Source organism: Symsagittifera roscoffensis, chromosome 3, assembly GCF_963678635.1.
Source record: "Symsagittifera roscoffensis chromosome 3, txSymRosc1.1, whole genome shotgun sequence".
Lineage (NCBI taxonomy): Eukaryota > Metazoa > Xenacoelomorpha > Acoela > Convolutidae > Symsagittifera > Symsagittifera roscoffensis.
The window spans coordinates 47,041,742-47,051,976 of record NC_087064.1 but is presented as its reverse complement, the minus strand read 5'-3'; the positions used below and the strand labels follow the sequence as shown (position 1 = coordinate 47,051,976).

Below are 10,235 nucleotides of genomic sequence, written 5' to 3'. Positions count from 1 at the left end.
CAGGTTTTTTCTTAATGGATGTTAATCGACATCTGTATAGCACAATTTTTTTTTTATTATGACTGCCATTGCGTTTGTTCAAGTGTGGATCAAGCAAATAATATTGTTCTCGTTTTTGTCGCGAATGAAATATTTCGATTCATCAAGGGGCTTTCAACGTTTCTGCATGATAAGGTTGGTGGCAATTTTGATGCAGCTTCGACTGTTTCCTCCAAAATAAGTTATTGTATGCTTTTCGTATCCAGTTTTGACGATAAAACTTTGTAAGAGCACGATTTCTTCAAAAGCGTTAGTCCAAGGATTGCTTTTCCGCTATGCTTGAAGATAGTGAAACAGCCAGTTGGTTTTCCACTCATCAACTTATACGCTTCATTTTTTCCATATTGTTTATATGATACTGTTGATCGTCTGGTGTCATTATCTTCACTCTGCTCAGTGTATAGTTTTTCAAATAGTCCAAGATTGTGATCCTTGAGTTTGGCAAGTTTGAAGGATTTTGTGTGGTGGAGGACACCCAAGATTGGTTTACCGGAAGATCTGTGTTCAAATGTAATTGAAATGTTTTAGCGTTATATACATTTACAGTCCACTTCTTATCAGTACCAGTTTGCGTAGCTGAGAAATAATTAACCTACTAATTTTCTATACCGTGTTCCAACCGCTATCTGATAGCATACTTACTTCTCCAATAAGTTTTATATTTACTGCTGCGGTAATTTTGATGATGTAGAGCTTTGCTTGTCATGTTATGTAAGGTTAGTTCCTGTCAAGTTTTTTTTTAAGTAGAGTGATTGCTTTTAAGACCTTCTCAAATTGCATTACTTGAAACTACTCAAAATCTCCATGAAAAACTTTCGAATTTTGTTCCTACATGCAGTCTCAGATTTGCTTTTCTTTCCAACATTGGATAAAGATATGCTAAATTGGCATCTAATTGATTGATATTGTTCTGTATGGCTACTAAAACTAGATGTTCTGAAGTTTTCATTTTACTAGTGAGTGTATATGTTTTCATGTTTTGAATACTTTCTACTTGCTTGAATTACTTGGCTACTTGTCTTGCTTTGAATTTTTGATCACTTTTTGATACCCTGTTTGACTGGAAAGTGTTTACTGTTTTTTGGTTTCATTAATTGAATGTCATTTGTGGTATTTAACAAACTTGGCGTTGTCTCGTGCCATTTACTTTGATAGCTAGAAGCCACTTGCCTGCATATGTGTTTCAAGTTCTCTGCGAAGTGATGCTTGCTCACTGTTGCGCTGTAGCGCTTTAGAGATTTTCTTAGAAAATCTGACCCCCAAATTTTTTTTTGTGATTCAGTGCGTTTTTCCTTTGAGTTCACCATTCATATTCTTTGCAGTGGAATGCCGCTTCTAGATGGCGTGAGGGATATCTAACTTTTTATCTTTGACTGCTAGTCGTGAATGTCTCTTTTGTTGGACTTGATTTGGTTCCAGCTTTTTGAACGCTTACTTTTAATTTGTTTAACTGCATGAGTCGTTTTGAAACAATTTTCTTCTTTTTACCGGTTCTTGAGCCCACATAACCTAATTCAACTTATTCATCACCTCCACTGAACTTATCATTGGATGACATTATGTCTGTTTTTTTGATATTTTTCTAAACCAATGAGTTTTACTGATTCTAAAGGCTATTCGCCAATTTTAGTTAACTCATTTCTTGAACCTTAAAAAAACACTAATTTGCCATTAATTTTGTTTGCTAAAATCAATTAACTGCTAAGATATTTTGGGTTCCATAGTACCTCACAATTTCTAACCTCTGTGGGTATATGATGATCCGTAGCGTTCTGGTGGAGTTCTGGTGGGCTTCCGAGACTGGTGGGATTCCGAGGTTTGCTTAAAGTATGTTGATGAAATATATGGTTTCAAAGGCTTTGATCGACCTCGTGCGTTGGCAGACAATACTATGAGCTGTTCTGGTCACCATCACAAAGTGCACGGTTGTTCTCTAAGTCTATTGGCCTGTTTTAATTCGCGATAAAGTAGCTGCTGCCTTGAAGCTTCACTGCACCACAAAGTGTTCTGATCGAGGAAGAATTTATTCAATGTCGTGTTAAATAACGTCTCTGAAATCTTTCTCCATGGCATGACTGAAGCTTGTGACCAGCTGCTGTGCCAGTATAAACCTATGAAATTTATCAATATTGTCTTTGAATGGAAGGTGCGCCAGCTGATTCATCACACTGACATCTGTGTTGCCTCATTATTTGTTAAACTCTGTTTGACAAATTTCAAAGTAGACTGACGGTCCGTTTTGACTCTTCTGTTGACACAAACAAACGAGCCTCTGATTGACATCAAGATTGAGAAATCCAGTGCCATAGCCTGCTAGCACCAGGTTTAATTTTTGCGTCCTTGATGTCATTTAATTGTTTTTGCTATACGAGTCATTATTTATCGTCTTTTCAATCATCGGAATTTGGTGTTGCTCGGATCTTTGGATGTTTTTCTTCATCTATTAATTTGTAATACCAAGTTTCGGTCTGAGAGATTGCAACAAACAGCTTCTTCTAATGCGGATAACCACCAGGATGGCAGTGAAGGATTACCAATTAATATTGGTATCCACTGAAAAAAGTCCTAATTTAATTACAGATTTTTTCATTAATTGTTCACTGAGGTACCAGGTTTGGGCTATATTCTGTTGAAAACATGATGAAAAAGATGAGCAATGTACGCAAAAACAGAGGTTGTGATAAATTTTGATTTTATTTTTAAAGTTGTTTATCTAGAATATTGAAAGACTAGGATGTTGAGAAGTTTTTTTTAGCAAAAAAATACTGCATCGAAATTTGTTTTTCGAAACCAGAAAAAATTGGTTTTTCATTCAATAAAAAAAATGCCGATATGGCATTAAGGTGACATTGGCCGTTTCCAATTTTCTTTTCATGAACCCGAAACACAATTTTTATGATTCTCTTCAAAAGTTAAATCTATGGAGTTTATTAGGCTAGTTTTTTATGCCCCAAATTTTGACGAGGTTATCGTGATCTTTACATCATTACTAAAATCAAATTGTTCATTTTGATTTCAGAACTTTTGAAAAAGAAAAAATTAGAATCAAGTTTCATTAGAGTTTTTTTCCAAGTTCATAGTTTTTGAGCTAAACAATTGCTGTTTTAATTCCCTTCGATAATCTAACACTACTTTTTTTTCAATTTCCGTCTATTGAAGTCTTGAAACGAAACTTCGTTAAGTTTTTTCTGGCACCAAAATAGTTTTTATAAAATTTGAAGATGCTACAAGTGTGTTTTTTCATTGTCAATGTTGAGAGAAAAACAATCAGTCTGATCAAATACCTTCTGTTAAATGCTGAAGCTACAAAAAGTATAAATAATAATACAAAAAACTCAAACGCCGCGTCATTCAAAGGTTCCATCGCCAATGTTATTTAAAGACTTTTGTTTTTGTCAGAGCTAACCCAAAAGTTTTAAATATAAAATATTCTTGTTTTGAATTGGAAGCGCATGATGAAAAGAGTATTTCAGTCTTATTCGAGCGACACTAAAAATATTTTAAAAATTTCAGTGTCAAGAAATAAGGGTTCGATGTTTTTGATTTTTCTTCTTTTTGACTTATTTTGAAATACACACGACTAAAAGTTTGTCCAACACTGAACTAACTTACAAGAGTAGCCTAACCGGCTCTCACTAATGTTCCGACCACATTTGAACATTAAAAAAGACAGACACTAGTAAATTGGGCATTATCGATTAAAGTTTTCTCCAAAAATGGATTACAAAAAAATTACAAATTTTTGACTTATTTTTTCTCTAATTTTTCGCAGATCAGTTTTTTTAAAACTTTTTGTTAAAAGGAAGCGCTAAATTAAGCAACAAAAACTAGTTTTCTTTGACTGAAGTTATATCATTTTAAAAACCATGATATATTAAAAACCTTTCAGTTAAAGAGCTCATAATAAAAACGTTTCAGTCTAACTGGAACGACATTTTGAAAAGTCCAAAAAGTTTTCCCAGTGTCGAGAAAAACCGGTTCGAAGTTTTTGACTTTTTGTCTAATTTCGAGAGAGTGAGCAAAATTTTAAGGAATGACGCATCTGAGATTGTTTTGCCAGGCATAGTCGAGTATCGTGTTCATTTCCTGTGCTCGTATGAACATATGGATTTTCTCGAAACTTTCTATGAGTCAAATTTGTCCTCGTTGAGGCATCACACTGACGTTTGAGTTGCTTCATTGCTCTTGAACCGTCGCTTGTACAGTTTTCAAGCAAATCGGCCGACGTATTTCCTACTAACAGATTCTTGTCTGATCGACATCAGGCTTGAAGAAACAAGTGCCATTTCTAGGTATCACCAGGACTTGCTTTTCCCTTTCTCAGCGTCAGCTAGTTTCTAATAATTTTATACATGCTAGTAACTCTTTGTCGTATTTGGCTTAGTCATCTGCTCCAAGTTACACAAATAATTGCACGAGAAATGAGACAGGTTAAAAGCTCCAGGTATATTTATTGTACCATTTATTGGCTAGTATAAAGTCATGAACGATGTTAGAGTGATAGTTATATCAGTTTGAAAAATCAAATTAATCATCTTGAGAATCTGCTTTTGGAATTTGATATATCCAACTTCAATTGTAAGTTGAGATTGACGCATCGGAATACAGTTTTATGGGTTTCAGAAGTGCTGTTCTAATCATCTTCGATACTCTATTAAGATTTTTCTTTGATATTCGAAGCCCTTTACTCAGGTTTTTTTCATGTCCGTCAGGAATAATCTGAAAAATGAAAAAAAACATGAAGTTTAATGAATTTAATCGACATCTGTATAGCACAAATTTTTCGCATAATGACTGGGTTTGTTCAATTGTCATCCATTTTGTGCAAATTTTATCCATTATGGATCAAGCAAATAGTTTTTTTCTCTGGATTTTGTCGCAAATGAAAAATTTTATTTCATCAATTGGTTTTCAACATTATATGCATAATAAGATTGGTGGCAATTTTGATGCATCTCTGACTGTTTTCTCCAATATGAGTTATTGCATGCTCTTCCTGTCCTGTTTTTTGCGATAAAACTTTGTGAGAAAACGGCTTCTTCAAGAGCGTTAACCCAAGGAATTCTATTCCACCATGCTTGAAGATAATCAAACAACCAGTTTATTTTCCACTTATCAACCTATACGCCTCATTTTTTCCATATTGTTTATATGATACTGTTGATCGTCTGGTGTCGTTATCTTCACTACGCTCATTGTCTGCTTTTTCAATAGTTCAAGATCGTGATCCTTGATTTTGGCAAAATTGAAGGATTTCGTGTGGTGGAGAACACGCAAGAATGGTTTACCGGAAGATCTGTATTCAGATGTAATTGAAATGTTTTAGCGTGATATACATTTACAGTCCACATGTTATCAGTACCAGTTTGCGTACCTCAGAAATAATTAACCTACTAATTTTCTATACTGTGTTCCAGCCGCTATCTGATAGTATGCTTACTTCTCCAATAAGTTTTATTTTTACTGCTGCGGTATTTTTGAAGATGAAGAGCTTTGCTTGTCAAATTTTGCAAGGATACTTTCTGTCAAGTTTTTTTTGAATAGAGCGATTGCTTTTAAAGTTTTTTCTAATTGCATTATTTGAAACTAATCAAAATCTTCATAAAAAGCTTTCGATTTTTTTTCCACGTGCAGTCTCAGATGTGCTTCTTCTTCCAACATTGGATAAATATATGCTAAATTGGCATCTAATTGATTTATCTTAAAGTTCTGTAAGGCTGCTAAAACTAGGATTGTTCTGAAGATTTCAATTTACAAGTGAGCGTGCATGTTTTCAAGTTTTCAATACCTTTTACTTGCTTGAATTACTTAGCTACTTGTGTAGCTTTGAGTTTCTTATCACGTTTTCATACCCTGTTCGACTGGAAAAACTTAATTGTTTTTTGGTTTGTTTATTACCACAAATGAGAGTCAATTAGTGAATCTTGGCGTTGTTCTCTCTGCTTTGAACTTTTGAACGGAAAAAAATAATTAATCACTGAGGGACTCAAGCTTGGCCCATGTCCTGTTCGAAATAAGATAAAAGACAAAAAGCAGGTTTTGCAGTAGTAGACCATTAAGTTAATTTGTGTTTTGTTTAACTGAAATAGTCATATTAAAACAATTCTGTGTTTTACCTGTTCCTGAACATACATAATCTAATTCAAATTATTCTTCATCTCCACTGAATTTATCAATGGATGACCTTATGTCTGTTTTGTTGATATTTCTTTTAAACCAATGAGTTTTTTTCTTCTAAAGACTGTTCGTCAATTACAGTTACCTCATTTCTTGAATCTTAACCGAAAAAGTTAATTTGCCATTAATTTTGGTTGCTAAAATTAATGCCTGTTAAGATATTTTGGGTTCCATAATCCGTCAAAGTTGCTCATATCTGTAGCGTTCTGGTGAAGTTCTGGTGGGAATCCGACACTGGTTTTGTTTAGAGTCTGTTGTTGAAATAAATGATTTCAAAGGTTTTGATTGACCTGGATCGTTGGCAGACAATGTTATGAGCTGTTTTTGTCACCGTCACAAAATGCACGGTGTTACTTTTAGCTGGTTGGCATAGTTTTCTTTTTCTGATAAAATAACTGCTGTGTTGAAGCTTCACTGCGCCACAACGTGTTCTTATTGAGGAGGAATTTGATCAATGTCGTGTTAAAAAACGTGTCTGAAATCTTTCTCCACGGCATGGCTGAAGCTTGTGATCAGCTTCTGTGCCAGTATAAGCCTATGGATTGTATAGGTATAGTTTCTGATTGAAAAGTGCGCCAGCTGATGCATCACACTGACAACTGTGTTGCCTCATAACTCGTAAAACTTTGTTTGATAAACTTCGAAGTAGCCTGAAGTAGTCCGTTTTGACTCTTCTGTTTTCTGTTGACCCAAACGAGCCTCTGATTGACGTCAAGCTTGAAACATCCAGTGCCGTAGTTTGCTAGCACCGAGTTTTTTTGTCATTGAAGTCATCTAATTGTTTTTGCTATACCAGTAATTTTTTATCGTCTTTTCACTCATCGGAATTTAGTGTTGCTCAAATCTCTGGATGTTGTTCTTGTCTATCAGTTTGTCATACCAAGCTTTTGCCTGAGATGTTGCAACAAGTATATTGGTATCCACTGAAAAAAGTGCTAATTTAATAACAGCTATTTTCAATAATTATGCACTTTAGTACCAATTTCGGGCTATAACCTGTTGGAAACAGGATAAAAACGTTGAGCAATGTAAGCAAAACAGAGGTTGTGATAACTTTTTGAATTTTTAAAGCTGTTTATCTAAAATATTGAAAAAGAATACTGAAAGATTGTTGAGAGGTTTTTATCGCGGAGAAAATTGCATCGAAACCTGTGTTTTTCAATCACTCAAAAAAAATTTTTTTTTGCCAATATGGTAGTGGCGCGACCTTGGTTGTTTCCAATTTTCTGTGCATGCTTCCGAAACACAATTTGTATGTATCATGTATTGCATCAAATACTCTCAAAAAACTTTTGACTTGCTGGTTTTTACTCTTGCAATAAGCACAAGTGTTGCAACCCGTTACTAGATTTTTTTGCGTAAAAGTCTTGTTACAGGTTTACTGAAATCGGTGCTCACCTCTATCGGTATATTTTCAACTAAGACACATATTATGAGCATGTCTGCATTTTTATCCCTTTCTATTCGAAATTTGTTATATTTGTTGAGTGTTAATTTACCAACCAATTTTTAACCTTTTTTTTGTTCCGACCACTGAAAGTAGGGAGGAATTTTGTATTCGGGTGTGTTTTAGTGTTGTTCTTTTTGTTTTCTACGAAAAATCAACACCACAAATAATATTCGGACTGGGTTGAGTCCTATTAAAAACCTCACATTATCATATATCATATTAAAATGTGATATATGATAATTAAAAACCTCAGTATAATTATGAAAAATCTTTCAGTCTTTTTAATAATTAGACTGAGGTTATATCATATTAAAAACCATATTATATTAAAAACCTTCCAGTTAAAAACCACATATTAAAAACGTTTCATCAAATTCGAACGACATTACAAAAAGTCTAAAAAGTTTTCCAGTGTCGAGAAAAACCGGTTCAAATTTTTTGATTTTTTGTCTAATTTCTAGCGAGGTAGCAGGCGTACATTAGCTTATGCTTAATTTGAGCCTTGAAAATTAAATTTTACTCAAATGAAGTTTATTTTTGGAGCTTTTAGCTTCATCTTAGGAAACAAAAACTGCAAAAATTTGGAAAAAAAATTGAAAAATTACAAAAGAAAAATAATTTTTTTTGATTGTTTTTTTTATTTCTTGTTATTTGTCTTGAAAAAATTGTTTCCAATTTGCGCATTTTACAATGACTGACGAAAATGCCTACGCTCTACTGTTTTGCTTAGATTCCTTTATCTCAAATCTCACCACTCCAAAAATAATTATTTTGTAATTTTGTAAGACTGGTCGGAACATTCTATGCTACTTGCACAGTAACCGGCTGTCCTTGTTTCGTTTTGATTTTTCATCATTCTCATCATTCTCATCATTCATGAGATTGAATATTATGTTCATGGAGGTTGATGAGGAGAACGCACATGAACATATATCTGTTTAAGTTGAGCTGAAGACTTTAGTTACCTTTATTTGCTTCGTCTCTTGTTCCAACGACGTGGCACCTTTTAAAAAAATTATTCTTATTAAAGCTCCCATTTGTCAATTTATATAACAAATCAGTAAATTTGAATTTTTTTGATGTTGTTTGTAAAAGCTTTTAGTTTTCATTTTTCTCAATATTCGCGGGCCTAAAAGGTTTCGACTTTTAATTGATCGGCTTAGCGGCCTCTTTTTGAGTGTTTTGATGAGAAAAAAGTTTTTAATAAAATGTTCTTTGATGGTCTTTAATTTTGTTTCTGAGTTTTTGAGTTTTTTTCAAATAAAAACATTTTTTTTCGGATTAGCGCGTCTTCTAAAGAATTATCTGCCTTGATGTCGGTTTCTAAGTTTTTTATGATGCTAATTTATCATTCAACTTGAACTAGTTTCTTGAAAAACATTTTTTTAAGATTGTAAAATTTTTGCGAAGATCAGTTCTTCAGATGCTTCTCAAAAATTTCTTTAATCCCTAGTTTTGTTCTCTTTTTAACTTTTATTTTGTTTTTGGCTTGAAGCCCCACTTTTTGCAGTCCGACCTGAAGTCACGTTGGCTTCATGACCGACACCCAGAGGAAGGGGAGCAGGAAAACTACAGAAAATGTGGGATGCTAGCGGCACATGTTCTTAATGAAATCATACAGACAGGAGTGAGTGCAGAGCAAGTTCAAATTCTCCTTCTATTGTCGGATTATTCATTTGAAGACGAAGTGAAGAAAGCAATGGCCACTCTCAATGTAAACATTCGACGTGTTGAAGATTCGAGGTCACTCGAATGGGAGAGAGTAATGGTTGTGATGGGAAGAGGCAATTTAGTAGAGTGAAATCGTCCATTACACATATCAACTGAACAGTGGCGCGCCTTTCACACTTCAGTCGAACTTTTTGAATTGGATAGGGAGGGTTTTTAAAAAATTCGGCCTAAATTTTTTTGGCAAGCAAACTGTTTTTTTTGTGATCATGACAATCGATTTTAGTTAGTAGGCAATGCAGCCGGAACAAACTAAAACTTGGATGCCTCATAAATCGAAATCACTGCAACGGAAGATCCGTCTCTAGTCTTTTAGATGCGCATTTGGTTTTTGTTCACAATGGTCTTAATGTTGATATGTTGTTAATGAACATTTTCTTTCTAGTGATTCTGAACTGTATCTTGCATGCACGCGGGCAAGATCGGAACTACACCTTGTGACGGCCACTGGCGGTACAGTTGCGGATACAGTAGGGACGGGAGGAAGGAGACTTTCTAATACCCCCCCCCCCCCCCCCTGTTAATGTTTGATGCGTATTACGACAATTGGCAAACACAGAAAATAGACTTTTTCAAAGCTTTTAAACTCTATGAAGTAGCCTTTTCCTATTTTTAAAAGTTGACGAAAATTCAAATAATTTGAAAAAACATATCCATTTTTTAAAAATATCAAGTTTTATTTTCAAACTATTTTCATGCCAAATGCTTTGAGATACTTCGAAAGTAGAATTTGGTTGGCCTAGAAAATATCGACAAAAATTTTTATCTCCTCCCCCCTCGCCAAAATTCTGTATCCGCCACTGGAAAGATGAACGAGAGTTGGAAATGAACTCTATTATTA

At 34.2% G+C, this 10,235-nt stretch overlaps 1 long non-coding RNA gene across 1 annotated transcript; it reads left to right on the top strand.

Moving 5' to 3' along the window:
• The first annotated feature begins 643 nt into the window (after positions 1–643).
• Positions 644–9,877, top strand: LOC134842394 (uncharacterized). The gene is made up of 3 exons (XR_010162501.1): positions 644–755; positions 9,162–9,458; positions 9,780–9,877. It is a non-coding gene; the product is annotated as an uncharacterized LOC134842394 (long non-coding RNA).
• The last annotated feature ends 358 nt before the right edge of the window (positions 9,878–10,235 follow it).